The sequence below is a fragment of the Panthera uncia genome, chromosome D1 (genome assembly GCF_023721935.1).
Source record: "Panthera uncia isolate 11264 chromosome D1, Puncia_PCG_1.0, whole genome shotgun sequence".
NCBI lineage: Eukaryota > Metazoa > Chordata > Mammalia > Carnivora > Felidae > Panthera > Panthera uncia.
In genome coordinates this window covers 105,752,514-105,774,192 of record NC_064808.1, presented here as the reverse complement: position 1 = coordinate 105,774,192, position 21,679 = coordinate 105,752,514, and the positions used below count along the sequence as shown (strand labels likewise).

The 21,679-nt window shown below is 37.0% G+C and overlaps 1 protein-coding gene and 1 pseudogene across 1 annotated transcript in view; one reads left to right on the top strand and one right to left on the bottom strand.

Annotated features, from left to right (window-relative positions):
• Positions 1-21,679, bottom strand: part of GUCY1A2 (guanylate cyclase 1 soluble subunit alpha 2) — a 297,464-nt gene that overhangs the window by 139,965 nt on the left and 135,820 nt on the right. The gene's annotated exons all lie outside the window — the stretch shown is intronic.
• On the top strand, positions 1,208-20,806 carry LOC125911021 (protein dpy-30 homolog; annotated as a pseudogene).

Genomic DNA, 21,679 nt, shown 5'->3' with positions numbered 1-21,679 from the left:
AATTCTAACAGAGGAGATATATATATGTGTATATATATATATATACACATATATATATCCTAAAAAGGAAAGAAAGGGGAAAGAATGGGCAGGTTAAGAAGGGCTGAGGGACCCTCCTGCTGCAGAACAAACATACTGTTGAGGCAATGGTGATCTCTTAAGAGGTAGGAGAGGTTTCCAAGGACACTCTCTTATACACACACCAGAAAATGCAACAACCAAATCAAAACAAAGAAAACAAATAGGCAAACAACAAGTGAAATGCTGAGCTGGATCCCTGACAGGGACAGAGAGAAGCTAGGCTGCCCTGACCAATGTTCTTTCCACACACAATGCGGAGGGATGGATCAAAGGAGTGATAGCTTTGAAACTATAAATGATGTGAGTTTAGAGCCTAGTTGCACCACTTACTGGCTGATTAACCACAGACAGATCACACGGCCCCTCAGGGCGATAGCAACCTCATCTGTAAGACTGGAATAGTAACGATTCTAATGCAATAGCATTAGGATTAAATTTAAATGAGGTAATATACATAAAAAGCCGAGCCTAGTACCCACGTACGCATGCACACAGTAATTATTATTATTGTTACTTTTGTTATTAAGCATCATGACAATGATAATGATGATTTGGCTGGTGCTACAGACACACTACAAATAAGAAATGATAATGCAATTTTGTTGAAGAAATTATGATGATAATACATTTTATGAAGCTGTCTGTATTGAATAGGCATGCGATAGGAGTAAATAACACATCCCTTTGGGGCGCCTGGGTGGCTCAGTCGGTTGAGCGTCCAACTCTTGTTTTTGGCTCAGGTCATATCACGGTTCATGAGTTTGTGCTCTCAAAGCAAAACCTACTTGGGATTCTCCCCCCTTCCCCCTTCGTGCTTGTGCTTGCTCTCTCTCTCGCTCTCTCTCTCTCTCTCTCTCTTTCCCAAAAATAAATAAACTTTAAAAATGCATGTCTTTATTCACTGAAGCATTTTTAGTAATAGTAAAAAAAGGCAGTAAACAAATACCTGTAATAGATTTCTACTTAAATGAGTTATGTCATATCAATTAAAAAGAAAGTTTCACAAATCATACAAAATGCTACCATAATTAAAATATCACAATGAAGGTTGACTTTGCATTGGCAAAATTTCTCAGACATACATAATTGGTATTTGTCTTTGTAAACATCCCCAGGAACATGAACAATGTGTAAGAATTCCTTGTCGAGATCATGGCACTTACCGAAGAAGCGTGCCTTAGAGACTGTTTCTGACAGTGAAAAGCACAGGAGTTCTTGGCATATGGCAAGGGAAGTGTTCCAAGGTGAGTGATGGCAAGTTCAAAATCCCAGAGAAAAAAGAGAGTATAGAACATTGAGGGCACTCAGGAAGGCCCAGAATGATAACAAAAGAGAGCAAAAGGGAATTGACCAGAAGGTCTAGCCATTTCAAGGATACACAACAGAGTCATGACCACCAGAAGGTGTGCCTAGGCCTTGTGATTCTCCAGTCCTCTCTCTACTCTCTCTTCTGGAACCACAGAGGACACATGTCCAAGATGGTGGAATAAGAAGGAGCCTGGGTGCGAAAGTCTCTCTTGCATTATAGAAAGAGCTTAAATGTCCATCAACTGATGAATGGATAAAGAAATTGTGGTTTATATACACAATGGAATACTACGTGTCAATGACAAAGAATGAAATATGGCCTTTTGTAGCAGCGTGGATGGAACTGGAGAGTGTTATGCTAAGTGAAATAAGTCATACAGAGAAAGACAGATACCATATGTTTTCACTCTTATGTGGATCCTCAGTAACTTAACAGAAGACCATGGGGGAAGGGAAGGAAAAAAATAAAGTTAGAGAGGGAGGAGCCAAACCATAAGAGACTCTTAAAAACTGAGAATAAACTGAGGGTTGATGGGGGGTGGGAGGGAGGGGAGGCTGGGTGACGGGTATTGAGGAGGGCACCTGTTGGGATGAGCACTGGGTGTTGTATGGAAACCAACTTGACAATAAATTTCATATTAAAAAAAAAAAAAGAAAGTCTCTCTTGCAACCCAGTGGCTTAGACATCTAACCAGGACCCCCAACTCCAGATCATGGGAGCAAGAAATCAATCTTCACTGTGTCAAGGGAATAAGATTTGAAGACTGTTTGTCACCACAGCTAGCATTATTTACCTTGGCTAATACACCAGGTCTTGGTAAAAGGTCACTTTCCCCCATCTCCATGCCACACTTGACAGGTGGTCTAGAATCACACCACTTCCACGCTAAGACCTTGGAAAAAAGACTCAATCATGGGTCTTTCCCATCTAACCTGAATATATTCACCATCATTTTGCAGAGGTTAATTAGATATTAACTAATTCTAGTTAATATCACTCTAAGGTTCTATGCCATCAGTGAATTACAAGAAGAGCCTTGAGACTCTTCATACTAATACCTAGTTCAGTCTATAATTATGAATCTAAAGCTTTGTGTAAAAGGCTAATGTATGCTTAGTATTATGCTTACCCAACGTGAATCATAACTTGCTATCAATCGTCTCTTTGCAACCAGATTACATGTATTTCCTTCATTCCAGTGAGATGGTATCAAAGCTTTTCAAGTATACCATAAATAATTTAAAACATTTCTTAGATCTAAATGTTTACAAAGAACGTATAAATGAATAGTGTTTGGGAGATACTGAGGAGATGTTTCCTCTAAAAATAAAAATCTCCAAGGGAAACAGTGGATTGGAGACTTTATTTCTTTTTGTTCTTTTTAAATTTAAATTTATCTTCTGATTTAATTTGACAGCTATCCAGTTAGTGTAAGAACAAGTGTAAGAATCGAGACTGAAAACAGCTAAATGATGGGCCCAAGGTCAATGGTTAAGGAACACACAAGGGGGACTAGAATATCGGCGTCCTCATCTTAAGCATACCCTTTCCCTCCATCTTCCACTATCACCAAAAAGAGGACTTTCCAAAATTGCGTGTTCACATGTATTGTAGGAAACCCTAAGGAAAATCTACTACACAAGGTCCAAGAATCTCTGTGCCCTGTAATGTTGGTTTAAATGTTTGCCTCCTCTTGGGAAGTAGATGCATGACCAAAATGTGAGTCCACATCTTTTAAATGGAAATAATGGGGGCACCTGGGTAGCTCAGTTGGTTAAGCACCCAATTTTAGCTCTGGCATGATCTCATGGCTCGTGAGTTTGAGCCCTGTGTTGGAATCTGGACTAACAGCTCAGAGCCTGGAGCCTGCTTCAGATTCTGTGTCTCCTTCTGTCTCTGCCCCTCCCCTGCTCATGCTCTGTCTCTCTCAAAAATAAATAAATATTAAATAATAAATAAATAAATAAATAAATAAATAAATAAAATAGCAATAATAGATGAACCTCTATAGCAGGATTGCTATTGGGATATATACTGGCTAATATTTACAAAATACATAGAATAGTCCCTGGTATATAACAGACACTATATATTCATTTAAAAAACCACCACTTGTTTCATAATAAGCCATCAGCAGTTTTAGAGCCTTTTTCCTTCTCATCTCCTATTGTCCTACACAATGGTAAGCTTTATTACAATGAATTATTGATTGCATTGGTTTGTTAGGGCTACTGCAACAAAGTACCAAAAATATGAATGGCTTAAACAATAGAAATTGAGTGGCTTAAACAATAGAAATTGAGTGTCTCAGAGTTCTGGAAGATAAAAGTCCAAGATCAAGCCTCTCTACACTAAATGCCTCTCTCCTAGCTTCTGATCATGGTTTGGCTTATAACAGTATGATCAGTATGAGAAGATAAGTAGAAGACTAATCTTCTCACAGTGCTCTCCTTCCCTGTGTGTATGTCCATCTCTATATCCAAACGTTCCCCTTTTTATAAGGACATCAGTCATACTGGATTAGGGCCACCCTAATGATCCCATTTTATGGTCACATTCTAAGGTACTAGGGGCTAGGTCTCTAACACATCTCGTTTGGAGGACACAATTCAACTCATAAGGCCAACTCCCTAAACAATGTTTACCTGACCATGTGAGCGTTCCAGCTGTGACATTTTAGACCAGATTCTAAGGCTCATTAGTAAAGTGCTTAGAACCAGTAAATCCATCTACCCATCTGTTACTTTAACACCGCCATAGTTTATTCCTCTTGTAATGTTTATTGTTCTCCCTAGCACTTACCATCCTACCATAATATTTTACTATGCTTCCTTGTTTATGTCTATCTTTATAATATAATGCAAGATCTATACGCATATAGATTTCTAATTGCTCCTTGCTAGGTTTTCTACCATATGGAACAGTACATGCGATATAGTGACCACTCTACAAATATTTTTTTTAATTAAACAAATTTATATGAAAGTAATCATGCATAAATGGATAAAGATTTTATTAACTAATGCAAGAATGGACAAATGAAACCTTTGGTCTTACTTCACAGGTCTTTGATTGCTTAATGGATCAATTCCCTCTTTTCCCTTCCTTGGAACATTGTAAAGCATATTATACTAAAGAAAATAGATATTTTATTTATTTATTTATTTATTTATTTATTTATTTATTTTAAAGAGAGAGAAAGCACACAAGCAAGGGAGAGAGGCAGAGAGAGAGAGAGAGAGAGACAGACAGACAGAGAGAGAATCTTAAGCAGGCTCCATGCTCAGCAAAGAACTCAACACAGGGCTTGATCCCATAACCCCAAGATCAGGACCTGAGCCAAAATCAAGAGTTGGACACACAAGCAACTAAGCCACCCAGGTGCCCCAGACAAAAGACATTTTAAGAAGAGGTATATACCAGTAGTCTCCTAGTGGCTCAGTTACTTCTTTTATTCAACAGGAACATTTCAAATATTTTATTAATACAATATTTTGGGTTATCTCCAAAAAGCACACACAAGCAAGAATTGGTATAGATAACTACACTGGACAAATCAGATGCCAAATTAGTGTTTGTTTGTTCTAAAATATCCTTGCTTGTCTTACTTATACTGATCAAACTATTTTGGTAATTCCCATATGGCTAGTGTGCTACAATAATCTATCATTAGTCAGCTTCCAGCAGCAGGCCAATCTGGAGACTCTCAAAGAGAATCTTGAGAAGAAAAAAAAAAAGTAGATCCTGTACAGGACATAATTTTTATAGCATTGCTGAGCTTTACATAGGTGAAGAAAAGCTCCAAAGGGCCTACGCAAAAACAAAACCCATCATCTTTAACTAAAATCTTAACCATGAGCCACATGTGCAAACTTAAAGATACAGTAGCTTGAAGGTAAATGCCAACATTAGCACCAAGTTCTGGAGACTTAGCTTTCCATTAGCAGCAGGGATGCAGAGCTAAACCTGATATGTTTGGATTGTACCAGAGACCCTCAAAGGGGTTCAAGTGGTCCCAGGTCTGCAATGCCCCCACAGTCCCCGTGGAAACACACGAACCTTCTCTCATGTGGAACACCCACTGAATTTAGGTTCCAAGATTTTCCTGACAATAAAATAATGTCAAACAGAAGACAACGGGCAACAATCCCAAAACATACAGGGAAACTAACCACTAGAAATGAGACGTGGAAGAAACAAAAAGTAGATTTAGACCACCAAGGACATCAGATACTGAGGTCTCAGACTGAGAGCTACAAAACAGGTATGGAATGCTTACAGAAATAAAGGATAGCATCACAAGCACACAAACAGTGAGAAGTGACCAAAACTGACTTAGGAACATTCAAAAGGGGGGGGGGGTGGATAGAAATTTATAAATTAAAAATATAAGCGTTGAAATTTAAACAAAATGAAAGGGTAGATGGGTTAAAAAGTATTAAGATGCCACCAACAACAACAACAACAAAAAAATTGATGAACTACAATCAGAGTACAGATCTGAAAATACTGTGAAATGTCACACAAAGAGATAAAAATGTGGGAAATATGGAAGACAAATCAAGTGATATGTAAGAAAAAATAATGAAAAAATGTAGCCTAACTCTAACCAGAGTACCTGAGGCAAAGAACAGGGAAAATGAAGGAAAGGTTAATATTTGAAGCTCTGGAGCTTGTGAATCTTCCCTAATGAATGGAAACTATCAATCCACACCACCAAGCACAGTATCCACTGAGAAATATAAATACAAGGAAATCCAATACTAGACACTTGTAATGAGCCTGCCCGAGATTTAGCTATGACAAAGATCCTAAGAGTAGACAGAGAGAAAAGATCACCTGCAAACGAAAGACTGACAGCAGACAGCCATAACAGGAGTCAGAGTCAATAAAGTAATATTTTAAATGGGCTGAGAAATAATACTGTCATCCTGCAATGGTGCACTCAGAAGAAGCTACATTTTAAAAATGCTAAAGAGGGGCGCCTGGGTGGCTCAGTCGGTTAAGCGTCCGACTTCAGCTCAGGTCACGATCTCATGGTCCGTGAGTTCAAGCCCCGCGTCGGGCTCTGGGCTGATGGCTCAGAGCCTGGAGCCTGCTTCCGATTCTGTGTCTCCCTCTCTCTCTGCCCCTCCCCCATTCATGCTCTGTCTCTCTCTGTCTCAAAAATAAATAAACGTTAAAAAAAATTTTTTTAATTAAAAAATAGAAAAAATAAAAAATAAATAAATAAAAATGCTAAAGATAGGGTCACTTGTACCCCAATGTTTATAGCAGCACTCTCAACAATAGCCAAATTATGGAAAGAGCCTAAATGTCCATCAACTGATGAATGGATAAAGAAATTGTGGTTTATATACACAATGGAGTACTACATGGCAATGAGAAAGAATGAAATATGGCCCTTTGTAGTAATGTGGATGGAACTGGAGAGTGTTATGCTAAGTGAAATAAGCCATACAGAGAAAGACAGATACCATATGTTTTCACTCTTATGTGGATCCTGAGAAACTTAACAGAAACCCATGGGGGAGGTTAGAAAAAAGAGGTTAGAGTGGGAGAGAGCCAAAGCATAAGAGACTCTTAAAAACTGAGAACAAACTGAGGGTTGATGGGGGGGTGGGAGGGAGGGGAGGGTGGGTGATGGGTATTGAGGAGGGCAGCTTTTGGGATGAGCACTGGGTGTTGTATGGAAACCAATTTGACAATAAATTTCATATATTTTTAAAAAAAAAGAAAGGAAAAAAATAAATAAAAATGCTAAAGAGATAAACATTGTTTATCTCCTTGTTATCTCACAGTCTACTGTTTAGGAAGAGTAAACTAAAACACATACAAAAATGTAATTATTGAAAAAAAAAATGGAAAACAAACCCAGAAGAATGGTCTACAATGGAAAAACACATGGTGAACAAAAAGGAGGTAAATCTAAAACAATATTCTGTTTATGGAACAGGACTTGAAATATTTATAGAAATTGTAGTATGCTACTTTTTTACGATCATCCAAGATGATTTTTTCTTACTGCACAAACTTAAGAAATAATGATGTAATCGAAAAAATTTTATACAGCATACAGAGGTAAGAAAGTAAGTTACTATGAAAGAGAAAAACAGAGTGAAAAGTCAGTGCATGTAAAGTTAGCCACTGCCACACTGCAGTTCTTTCTTTGTTGTAAAATAAATAGTGCATAAATAAATAATCCCCAGAGCATTATCAGATTCTAAGAAATGTATCTCTGTTATTTCTGTTGAATAGTAAGTTTTTGGTCATTTGCCTGTTGCAAACCACGTGATCTAGGCACCATTCCAAGCCTTCTCAAGATCCAATCTGACTCCACACTTTGCTTCCTTACACTGTGCTCCTGCCAAAACCGAGCCACTCTGCCCCAAGCACATATTCTACGCTAATACTTTATTTACAGATAAAAATGTGCTTTTCTCCAATCCTCCCATGGCTCAGTCCTATCCTTTCTGAGAGATGCTTTCCAAATGTCATTTCCATTAGGAAATTATTCCTGACCTCCCAAGACTGCCTTCTCAGATAGAAATAACCTTCCCTACCTCAGAAGCATCATGGGTTTGCTCAAGCCTCTCTTTCAGGACTTAACATATTCACTCTTACAATTTCTGTTCACAGCTCCCTACTTGACTCAAAGCTCATTGAAATTAAGATCTGTTTAAGAGTAAACTTTGAAAACAGAGCCTAGCATGGGGCTTTACCTAGAGTAGGGCTTCAATATTTGTGGAATTAACGAAATGAAATGAAAATGGAAAACATCTCTGAAACAAATAAGCTTTCAGGAGCAATATGAAAGAGATAAATCACTTGTAAATTACATAGATTGTGTATGTACATTTATAATTATATTTTCACATTTATATTTAACTAATAACCAACGGACCAACAAGATTCCATCTTGAGAAGCAAAGAGAGACCATGAACAAATGGTCTAATCTATTATAAACTATGTATTACAGAAATCCAACATTTGGCAAGATCAGAACTTCTTATACAAAAATTTTGCCGTCCTCTTCGTGATGTGAAAAACATCTTTGTTAAAATAATTTAAAATGAGCCATTGAATCCATAAGGCTTGAAAAATAGGATGCTGTAAGCTGGTTAAGAAATCATTCCTTCTGTGGAGAAACTGAAACCATCATACATTGCTAGTGGGAATGTGAAATGGTATAGCCACCATGGAAAACAGCTGGGCAGTTTTCCAAATGGTTAAGTAGAGTTACTTATGACCCAGCAGTTCTACTCCTAGGCATACACCCAAGAGAACTGAACACACACGTCTACATAAAAACCTGTACACAAACGTTCCCAGCAGCATATTCAACAAGTGGAAACAACACAAATGTCCACCACCTGGAGAATGGATACACAAAATAAGGTCTAGACATACAATGGAATATTATTCAGCTATAAAAAGGAATAAAGCACTAGTACTCACCACAACATGGATGAACCTCAAAAACATGAAGCTGACTAATGAGACAGGGCACAAAAGGCCACATTCTGTATAAATCCTTTATATGAACTACCCAGATTAGAAAAATCTGTAGTGCTGAAAAACCAGATTCATGGTTTCCAGGGCTGGGGTGGGACTGGGAATTGATTGTGGTAAACATGAGGGACCTTTGGGGGGTAATGGGAATGTTCTAAAACTAGATTTTGCTAGTTTGTCATAGCTTTGCATATAATGTTAAAATCACTGAATAGTGAAGAAAGAGAAGGAGAAACAGAAGAAGCAGAAGCAGAGGCAGGAAGAAAAGCAGAAGCAGAAGCAGAAGCAGAAGCAGAAGCAGAAGAAGAAGAAGAAGAAGAAGAAGAGGAGGAGAAGAAGGAAGAGAAGAAGATGAGACCAATGAAGAAATCATTCCTTCAATCATGTCCATCCATGTACAGTTTCATGTGTCTGAGAATAATATATTACCTCTCACCTGCATCAAGAATGACAATACTGGCAGTGGAAGAAATAAAGTGTTGCTGATTGCACTATTCATTTTCCTGTGTTAGAATCCTACAGGACTACTCTAGTGATAAAAGGAAACACTTGGAAAAATAAGGCAGAGGAAGAGATGACTGGCAGGATCTCAAACACTTCTGATAGTTCTCGTATGGTAGATATTGATAATAAATGTGCACATGAAATAATCGTGTCTGCGTAGATGGTTCTAGCACAAGAAAGACTCTGTATGTCATTTTCACTGGGCTAGCATTCAGAGAAATACATACTGGTCATAAATTACCTTCTCCAGAAGGCAAAATGACTGCATAGAAGCATCAACAGCCTAAGGTGGCAGATGAAGGAACTCAAAGATAAGTGCTATTACTGATAAAGAGAATTAAGAATTTTCAACAATGGGGGCGCCTGGGTGGCTCAGTCGGTTGGGCGTCTGGCTTCAGCTCAGGTCACGTTCTCACGGTTCCTTGTTTGAGCCCCACGTCAGGCTCTGTGCTGACAGCTCAGAGCCTGGAGCCTGCTTCCAACTCTGTGTCTCCCTCTCTCAGTCCCTCCTCTCTCTCTCTCTCTCTCTCTCTCTCTCTCTCTCTCTCTCTCAAAAATAAATAAATAAAAGAATTTTCAACAATGGCAAAAAACACACATACATACGCGCACACACACACACAGTCATGAAATTTACTTGCTAATTGTCAACCATTCTATGATACTTTTTTAATGCTACTTTTAGCAATAACCAATTAAATATGCTTCTATCTTCATAAGATTGTTAATAAGGAACACTGTCATAAATTTCCTTTGAAAATGAGTTATTAGGTTGGTGTATAGCAGCATATGACAGAAAGTTCAGAACAATTCAGCTATTTTCCTACATTAAAGGAAAAAAATAAAAACTTAGGGAAAGTTTTGAGAAACATGCCTTTTTGTCCTTATTTTTCAGAGAAATTTCAGTAGACAATAAGTTCAAGTTTTACCTGAAGTGGCAACACTAAGTCCAATATTTTATATTCATAATTTCCCCCATTTGATCAAGCGATTCACTAATCATGATATCTTAATAACTTCACATGGTTTTATGGTACCACGCTTCCTTAGTTTTATGCACCACATGCAAGAGATTCTCATCAGTTTGTTAAACATGTCATGGTCTCTTTTCTCTCTAAGCCTTCTGAACATATGATCTGCTCTGGCTGGAGGACCCCACACGGCCTTCCCTCCAGCACCCACACATATACATACCCTCACCTCCACTGCTCCCTTCAACTGCTCTTCATGGTAACTACCTTCCATTACCTGGCTGACTTCCTATCTCCATTTCAGATCTCAAATGCCTCAAGATGGCTTATTTTGGATCTCCAATTTAAATTAGGTGTATCTGTTATAAAGTCCCAAAGAACCCTATGTTTCTGTTTTTATCACCCTTGAACTATAACTATTATTTATCTTCCCAACGACACTATAAATTCTGTGTGGATATGGACCATATTATGTACAACTCATTATTTTTGTAAACTTTAGTCACAAAGATATTGTTTGGTATTCAGCAGGTGCTTGATAAATACTGGCTGAATAAATCATTCCATTCCATATGTATATTCTAGATGTATTTTATCATTTTTCTTTTAACCTGTATCATAGCCTGAAGATGGGATCCAAGATTTGTACCTGAGTGTTTTTAATAGCACCTACCAAAGAGAATGTATTAAGTAAATACAATTTAACATCATTCCGTTTTTTAAAACTTTTCACAGCAGAAGAAAGTATAAAAATACTTCTTTAAAGCATACCTTCTGCTATTACTTTTTCTTAAAAAAAGTCTCCTTGATAATTTAACATATCTTCATGTTATACACATGATAGGTGTATATATACACATGAATGTGTAATATACATTCATTCATGTATATCTATGTATAAATATATATTCAAACAAAACAAACCTTTCCATTAAAATTCTACTTTATTATCTGTTGTCCTATTGCCAAATCCAACCATCTTAGTCACTGCTTTAGCTATTCTAAATGTGCTCTTCAGAATCACTCTCTAACCTTCTGTACCCCCCTCTGTGCCCCAAGAAGACAGTTATATGGACTTTATCCATTGGCTTTCCAGTTGCACTCTGGTTTCCAGTTGGGTTTGGCCACCAGCAGGTGAGTAAGAAAGGAGAAAAAGTGTGGTTTATTTCTTTTTCTGGTTTGCTCCACCCTAATGTGTGGTTTGGCAATGGTTGTATCATTTCACCTAAGGCAAGAGCTCCTATAATGGGCCCTTCCTACAGTTTAAGCTCTCCCAAGGTACTTTCCCTTTCCTTTCTCCATCAAGATTAGAAGTGTCAATGGTTCCCACCATTGCAAGTCTCTGGGTGCTTCACCATTGGTTCTCTTAACCCTGCCCACAACTCTTAAAAAGGCTTGTCAATCATCTTGGTTGAGTGTGTCATTAAGTTTCTGCTGGGCCCTTGACTGATAGATTAACATACATAAAGACCATTACATAGACCCTCCTTGAAATGATGTTGTGGAACAGATGGAACACTGGACTCTCTGTGAAATAAAATACTCCTTTGCATTCTTGATTCCAAGACTCTAAAAATGGCATTGCTTCCACTACTTCTTGTTCTTTCTGCCCACTGGGCTCCCAGCTGAGAAGTGGTCAGTGTGGTATATCAGAGGGCAAAAAAAATCATGCTTAATCCCTGTGGTAACATTAACTAGTCCAGTGTTAGTTTTCAAATGGAGTTTCAGGGATCTCTAGAGCTGGACGTCTCAAACTTTACTGTGAAACATATTGCTGGGGTACCTATTAGAATGTAGCCTCAGATTCTGTAAGTCCAGCTGGGGCTTGAGATTCCCCTTTACTAGCTAGCTTCTGAGGTTCTACAACACCAACCAGGTGCTGATGCTGCCAGACCACACCCTTGAGTGTCAATGTCTGTGATCATGCCTCCAGAAATATGGGGGAGGCTGGGAGAAAGGACTTCTCTCCTACATCTTTATTTTCAATTGTTTGACATTTTATGATTCCAAGTAAGATTTCATTCCAAGGGGAAAATAACTCTATTTCTTTAAATGTTTATGAACTATTAAAATACTAGCCTAATGTTCACTTTGCAAGTGAAGTCAAGAGGTAAGATGATTTACCCAAAGTCAGAGCTGGTTGGTGACAGAGACACAATGAGAATTTAGCCATTTATTCCTTCTACTTTACCGACTCTGATTTATTTTCTTCTCTTTTTCTTGTTTCTATTTTTGAATGTCACATTACTTTGGAAATTGTGAGAAAAATCTATTTCTACATGAGTTGTTGAGTCCCTGCATGACAGGACCCATATGGGGGCACTGAGAACTTTCCAGGGAATGGGGTGTAACACTGAGTCACCATCTTGTAATTCTGTTGGAGGTCCACTCAAAGTAACTCTCTTCCTATGGATATAATTATTCCAGGTAATGTTTTCAAATGCAAAGAGAAAATAGTGCTCATGTTTTAAATTTGGGTGATATTACTTTTCCTCTGTATTCTGGAATATGTGGACATAAATATTTTTAGCTTTAGGATCCCATACTGTCTGCTATTCTGCTTATCTGATTCTCTAAAACTTGTTCTTTTATTAAAATATAATAGACGAAGATAAAATATTTCCAAAGGGTTTCTTTCCAGCATTTCACACAATATATGTATTTTCACATTAGGAATCTATACAAAACCCAAGAAACATTTATCACTAGACAAATTCAATAGTTTGTATTATCAATATTTACTCATTTTCATCTTCCATTTGGCCATTCTCAGCAGATACCAAAATTGAAACCTAACTCTGAGCTGAAGCCTTGCCACAGTTGGTTTTATGCTTTTCATCTGCTATCTGTGACTCACCACTCTTGATTAATATCCATTCAAGATATTTACATTCTGTTTCTTGTGCCTCATAACCAGTATTTACAAGCTTGAGATTCACTTTTCAAACCTGTGGCTAAAGCACAAACATGAAACCCAAGTTTGCCCTTTTTTGTTCTTTTACAGTATCACTGCCATGTCAGAAATTATTTTCAATAAGCCATGTTTTGCTTAATATCTTGCCACCCAGCAAAGGTTGTAACGTCCTTCCATGAATGGGCTTACCAGGACTGACATGACAGGGCTTGCTATGCAACAAATGATAAGCTGCAGAACATCATCAAGAACAGAGCCTTATTCTTCTCTGAATAACACAGTCACAGCAATACTTAAGCCTCAATCTTTCAAATGAGTGAATTTTATTACATCATCTTTCAAGCTACCTTCTCATGAACGTGCCAAGAAAAAGGGTTTTACAGAAGAAAAAGAACAGCCAATCTTTGTCATCAGGTCAGCCTCTGTTCATGCTCTTATCTTAACATGGAGTGACCTCCCTCAATCTCTACATGTCCGAATCCCACCCATCTTTCAAGCTGGAGTTACTTCTTCTTCCCCTAAAGGTTCTCAACCCTGGCTGCACATTAACATCACCTGGAAAGACATTAAAGTATCACTGTCCAGGGTTCACCCCAAAGCAAGTAAATGAGAAAGGAGCTTGCTCATGTTTTATGGAAGCAGTGTTCTCTTCTTATTCAAAAGAGACAAAACAAAACAAAAAACAACATAAACAAAAGTGAGGCCAGTATTTTCTCAAATACTCTTCATTTTCCCGCAACAAATCAATTTCTGAGTCCTTAGGGCATTGGCCCACCTTATTTTTTGGAATGGCTTTAATATTTGGAACTGGGTATTTCTTTACTTTTTACTTGAAGGGAGATAAACATGTTAATATAGGTACACTTTATCTGTGTTCCTGGTGTCTGTCAGACATCTATCAACACTCATGTCTTTTCTATTAAAGAGATTTCATTCTAATCCACTAGACAGAAAAAGCAGCTCAGCATATTTGGGGCAGACAGAGATAGTTCTTAATGAGGTCACAGGTACGCTTAAAAGACTAGGAGGCAGAATTAGAAAATAGCTATTGTACCACCGCCAATGTAGTTATAGATTCAGGCAAACATCATTAATAAATATTAAATCCACTGAGTGAAAGTTTGTTGGAGAACAGGGTATGTTCACATAGTACAGAGTATCACCCCACAAATAACTTGTTAATTACCAAGTAAAAGTTACCTTTTCAATGGAGAGCTCTAGCAGCCAAAACCTTAACCAAGTGATCTCAGTTAACATTACAAAGAATAGGATAAACAGATTAAGTACTTCTTGGTGTGATAGAAGGTAAACAATATTGCCTATCCAATATTCTTGCCAAAAACCTTTAACCTAAAGGAGAGACAGAGAGAGAGAGACAGAAACAGAGAGACAAAGACAGAGAGACAGAGACAAGAGAGACTACAGAGAACACACTGATGGTTACCAGAGGGGAGGTGGGTGGGATGGGTGAAATAGGTGATGGGGATTAAGGATGCACATGCTGTGATGAGCACCTGTGATGTATGTATATTGTATACCTGGACATAATATTACAGTGTATGTTAACAATACTGTAATTAAAATAAAATAAATGTTTAAGAAAGACAGAAAAAAAAGAGTCTTCTGTGGTTTTAATATACTTACCTAATCTGTGAAAGCACTTTAATTGGCCTTAAAGAAATAAATCCGTGATAATTAACAAAACAAAACAAAATGTCTTTAACCTAACCCTATTCATGAGGAAACAGCCAGAAAAATTCCGATCAAAGTACTTCTGAAAATATGTTAAGGTCTTCAAAACAATAGTGTGAATCTGTTTAGAATAAAGGTGACTAAAAAACGTGAAAACTAAACATAACATATAAGGCTCAAGTGAATCCTAAGGGGAATAAACTTAAAATTTTGGGGACAACTGGGGAAATTTGAATGTAAATTATATTTTAGGTAATATACTTTGAAAGTTAAATTTGGGGGAGGTGACAATGGTATTATGACTATGTAGATGAATCTTGTCCTTAGGAGATACATACTGAAATCTTAGGGATTAGGTGGTAGAACTGAATTTCAACAACTAAAGAAATAAAACTCATTATTCACAGATGACATGATATTACACAAATCCCTAAAAATTCCATCCAAAAACTGGCAGAATAAACAAGTTCAGTCAAATTGCAGCATACAGAATCAATGCACAAAAATCTGTTTTATCTCTTTACACTTTATCAGAAGGATAAGTTAAGAAAACAGTCCCATTTACAACTGCAACCAAAAAGAATAAAATACCTAGGAATAAATTTAACCAAGAAAAGCAAAGGCCTAGATATGAAAAACTACCAGACATTAATAAAAAAAATTGAAGAGGACACAAATGGAAAGATATTCTGTGCTTAAGGACTGGAAGAATTGGGGCGCCTGGGTGGCTCAGTCGGTTAAGCGGCCAACTTTGGCTCAGGTCACGATCTCGCGGTCCGTGAGTTCGAGCCCCGCGTCGGGCTCTGTGCTGACAGTTCCGAGCCTGGAGCCTGTTTCAGATTTTGTGTCTCCCTCTCTCTCTGCCCCTCCCCTGTTCATGCTCTCTCTGTCTCAAAAATAAATAAACGTTAAAAAAAAAAAAACATTTAAAAAAAAGGACTGGAAGAATTAATATTGTTAAAATGTCCATACACCCAAAGTAATCCACAAATTCAGGGCAAACTCTGTCAAAATTCCAATGGCATTTTTCACAGAAATAAAGCAAACAATCTTTAAAATTGTATGGAACCAAAAAAGACTGCAAACAGCCAAAGCCGTCTTGAAAAAGAAGAACAAAGCTAGAGGCATCATGCTCCCTGGTTTCAAACTCTATTACAAAGCTATACTAATTAAGAGTTGGTGGCCCAGTAAAGGGCTCTTAAGAACAAGCATCTTGGATGCAGGTAATCAGCTTCCTTTTCCCCTTTCCCCCTTCTTCTAGGTTCTTGGGACTATCGCGGAGCTTCTGGACCTGATGCAAGCACCCAGTCTTGGGACCGTCCCACCATGCCCCTCTACTGCTCCAGATGCTCCCGCACCCAGGTAGGGGTGAGGGGCAGGGGTAGTGGCAAGGGCTGGACTCCATTCTGGAATCTTCCTGTTGAAATCTCCTGGGTAACTCATGGTTCTTCTTCTTTTCCAGGACTAGTTTCTGGGGATTGTGTCTTGAAGGCTCTGCCAGGGAGCCAGAGCAGATGCTAGAAGGACAGACGGAGGTTGCAGAAAACCCTCACTTTGAGCACAGTCTCACAGACAATATTGAGAGGATAGTAGACAATGAGAAGATCAATACAGAAAACTCATCAAAATAGAAAGTGGATCGCCAGATTTTACCAACTCGTGCCTAACCTGGAGAGATAGCTGTGCCCATTTCATCACAGGGACTTCCTGTGCTTGGAGAAGAAAGATCGCCAAATTCCACTGAATTTCTAGCAACATATCTTTTCAGAAACAATGCACAGTTTGAAGATCAAAACTGACTTATTAGGAAGAACAGAAAAAATTGTTTTCTCCTGTAGATTTACATACTTATGAGTCAGCTTTAATTGCCATGATTCCCGTCCCTTCTTTTTGTAAGTATAAGAACCTTCAGGATGACAGAACCCATTTCCAGAATTGAGGAAGAAAACATATCTCCCTCAGTTTCATTTAAGCACCCTACTTATTCAATGAGTACAGTCTGTGCAATTTTTTCTGATTGTCTTTAACTTTGTTTTTAAAATGACCTTCAAAATAAAATGTTAAAATGTCTTTTAAAAAACTATAGTAATTAAAACAGTGGGTATCGGCATAAAAACAGACACATAAATCAATCGAACAGAAAATACAGAGCCCAGAAACACATCCACACATACACGATCAATTAATTTATGACAAAGGAGCCAAGAATACAGAATGGGAGAAAGAATAGTCTCTTTGAAAATGGTGCTGGGAAAACTGTACAGCCACATTCAAAGGAATAAAACTGGACTATCACCTTATGCAACACAGGAAAATTAACTCAAAATAGATTAAAGACTTGAACTTAAAACCCGAAACCATAAAACTCCTAGAAGAAAACATAGGAGGTATGCTCCTTGACATCGGTCTTAGCAATGCTGTTTTGAATCTCACACCAAAAGCCAAATCAACAAAAGCAAAATTAAACAAGTGGGGCTACATCAAACTAAAAACATTGTGCAGAACAAAATAAACCATCAATAAAATGTTAAGGCAATCTAATGAATGCGAGAAAATATTTGCAAATCATGTATCTGACCAGGTGTTAATATCCCAAATATATGAAGAACTCATATAACCTAAAAGCAAAACAAAACAAAAAACAATCTGATTTGAAAATGGGCAGAGGATCTGAATAGACATTTTCCCAAAGATATACAGATGGCCAACAAGTACATGAAAAGATGCTCAACATCACTAGTCATCAGGGAAATGCAAATCAAAACCACAATGAGCTATCACTTCACATCTATTAGAAAGGCTACTATCAAAAAGACAAGAAATAACAAGTGTTGGTGAGGTTGTGGAGAAAAAGGAACCCTTGTGCACTGTTGGTGGGAATAAAAAGTGGTACAAACACTATGGAAAACAATATGGAGTTCCCTTAAAAAATTAAAATAGAATTAAAATTAAAATATAATCTAGTAATTCCCCTTCTGAGTATTTATCTGAAGAAAATGAAATCACTCAAAAATATGTATTAATATATATATATTATATGTATGTATATAAGATGAATGTTGTATATGTATATGACTCAACCATTAATAAAGAACAGAACCTTGCCATTTGTGATAACATGTATGGACCTCAAAGGCATTATGCTAACTGAAAAGTCAGAAAAAGATAAATATCACCTCATTTCTCTTATATGTGGGGCTCTTAAAACAAAAACATCAAGCTCACAAATACAGAGAACAGACAGGTATTTACAAGAGACAGGGTGTACAGGGAGGCAGAAGCAATGACTGAATGTTTTTTTGTTTTAGTTTAAATAAGTAAATAACAATTTTTAAAAAAAAAAATAAAAAGTCCTATTTACAAAGATAGTCTCATTCTGAGATCCTATAAGTTAGGTTTTCAACATATGAATTATGGGTGGGAAGGCCCAAGTCAGCCCATAACAGACATATGGGAAAAATATAAAAAATGGTCTACTCTACATGTAAAAACAAACAAAAACAAAACTCCAGCAAATTAACTATGTCATAGAACACTCCAAATAATTTGAAAATATTGTTCTCAAGGGTGCAATAGGCTATGATATTAGTTTTAAAACCTGTATTTTACTCTTAGTGTCACAGTACTAATATACCCATTAGCTACGATTCAAAAGGAACTAGAAGCGAAATAAAATTATATTTAAGAAGATTAGAAGATATTTTTAAGAAAAGAAGTAAAAAGAATTATTTTCATATATAACAAACGTTTTAAACACTATAATGTCAACCAGAGAGTGGAAAAAATGATCCTAATTACATGAGAAGCCCTAACTACATGTAAATTATTGCTTCTCTGACACAAAGGATTCATGGTTTTATGAAATCAATACTCACGATGAGTCATAAAAAACGCAGTAAAGTTTTAACAATCAGTAAGCCTGGATATCAAAAATTCATTTTTCTAGTTTCCAACTTTTTAGGAAGCTTAAAACTTTCAAAAAAGTTGGTGGGAAAAGTTTCAGATTTTGAATTAGAATATTAATGTCTTTGCAAAATTTAGCACATAATAAATTCACACTAAGTGACCACAAAATACTAATTTTATTTAGGGGGTCGGGGAGAGGCAGAGGGAGGGAGGGAGGAAGAGAGAGAGAGAAAGAGAGAGAGAGAGAGGGAGAATCCTAAGCAGGCTCTCTGCTGAGCTGCATCTCATGACCTTAAGATCATGACCTGAGCCAAAATTGAGAGTCAGACTCACCGACTGAGCCACCCAGATGCCCCACAAATTTTTAAAACCATTAAAGAAGTCAGTACTCTATTTGTACTGTTAATAAGACTCTTTGATGACTAATACACATTGAGGAGGTTTTCAGGGGACGTGTTTTGGGTGGGCTGCCTGGACATTTTGACCTCTTCAGCAGTAGTCATCTTGAAGTCTCTGCATTACACCTGTTCCTACTCTTCGCTCCTTCTACTGTCCAATACCAACTGAGTGTCTAATCATTTTTGTATTTTCCTTAAATAGAGAATGAAACAAAGGAAATGTAAAACTATTCAAAGATATAATACAGGACATTTCTGTGAAATAAAGAGAGAATTCAATCTTCAGATAGAAGTGGCATACAGTGTATCAAGGGAAAAGCTTATTAAACTTCAAGATTAAAAACAAAGTTCTTCAGGGACTCAAGCAGTGAAAAAAAAAAAAGCAAATCCCTTCAAGAAGTCAAACCCAGGCTTGTTTCAAAAATTCCTGTGAAAGATCAGATGCCCAGAAAAAAATTCCTTGGGAGAAAAAAATGTGACCCAAGGTTATCTTGCCCAGAATAATGTGCTTGACTTTTCATTATGGACAGAAATCATTTTTATAAAAACAACAATGCCATATCTATATATAATTTATGCTTCTAAATGCACATTTAAATGTATAAAATATATAAATATTTATATATGATATTTATATGTACACAATTTTTATATACAATATCTAGGTTTATACATACACATACAGTCATATACATATGTGTAAGATAAAATGAAGATGACCATAATACTTTTAACACAAGGCGGTTGTAAGAATTAAACAGGATCTTGGGGTACCTGGGTGGCTCAGTCAGTTAAGTGTCCGACTTCAGCTCAGGTCATGATCTCACAGTTCGTGGGTTAGAGCCCACATCGGGCTCTGTGCCAACAGCTCAGAGCCTGGAACCTGCTTCAGATTCTGTGTCTCCCTCTCTCTCTGCCCCTCCCCTACTTGTACTCTGTCTGTCTGTCTCTCTCTCTTAAAAATAAACATTAAAAAATTTAAAAAAAAACATTTTTAAAAAATTAAGAATTAAACAGGATCTTATATACAACGTTTCTGGCTCTAAGGAAATGCTTAATCAATAGTCATTGTCATTTTTTAATTATTTAGGACAACTAAGAACTGCACTCATATAACTGTAATAAGGCAAAATGTTTAAAAAACCAAAAGAGCTCTTGGGACCCAAAGGAAGGACAGATCCTTTAAGCTGAGTCCCACCAATGCAGGCTGGTGAAGAGGTGATGTTTCGTTCCAGACATCCCTCGTAAATTTCAGTGGCAAAAAGAAAAATGAACTGTTAATTAAACATTTGAGTCTGTCGAAGAAGAGCCCTAGAAAAATTTGAAAGACACATAAATCCATTCTATTTTCTTCCTTTTCAGCAAATGTGTCTATTTTTCGTGGAATAAGAGGCTAAAGGAAAAGATAGGCAAAACAATAAATAACAAGTTTTGAAAGACACTAAAAGAAATAAACACTTTTTAAAAATGAGAAATGCCACCAGTTTATTAAATGGGGAGGGCAAGAACATGATAAATGATTCTAGAAAATTACAGACTTTCAGCAGTATCTTTTAACTCTGTCTCTGTGAAGGTCAGCCCTAATTACCACAACAGCAGCCACTGCGGTAAGAGTGCAGGAAACCACAATAAAATAGGGAAGGATCCAGATGCTAATTACTTAAACTAATCAAATGCATTCAAATCTTTGGTCCCAATGATGTTCACTTTGCAGACATTTAGAACGAGCTGAAGGCATCAGCTCTACAAGGTATAAGAACAAGTTTTTTAGTTATTATTTATACTATTTATACTTTTGTTTTCATGATTAGGCAGAAGGAGATAAATCAATAGAACATATGGCAGCATAAACAGGTGGAAAGCCATTTCATGAGCAGAAAAAAACAAGGGTTCAAACAGCAAGCACAGAATCAGTATGTGCATATGGTGAATGTGAAATAATTTATTTTTGAGAAACATATACAGATATTGTTAAATGAGTATTATTCTTTCCAAAGTAGTACAAAGTAACACACACATGATACTCACTCAGTCACTCAAGTGACATTTAACTAATTTAACTAAGTGCTGAGCATGTACCTGGCAGTGAATCAAGAGAAGCATTTGTTGTGGCACGGAGCTCAAAATCCATGTTAAAAAACTGTTATTGGTAGCATGTCTCCCTACTTTGACAGTAGATATAATTTTGGAAGCACCCTAACGTGATTCTGAGCTAAGCCTAGAATAAAGTAGTTGACTGACTTGAGTAATAGAATTTTGGTTGCAAACCAGATATGATTAAAAAGGACTAAGATTGCATGCTCATTTAACTTGCACACTGGCTTTCATAGAAATTACAAGAGAAAAACTAAAAAATTCTTTCACAGTATCGCCATTAGTGAAAAAAGAGTG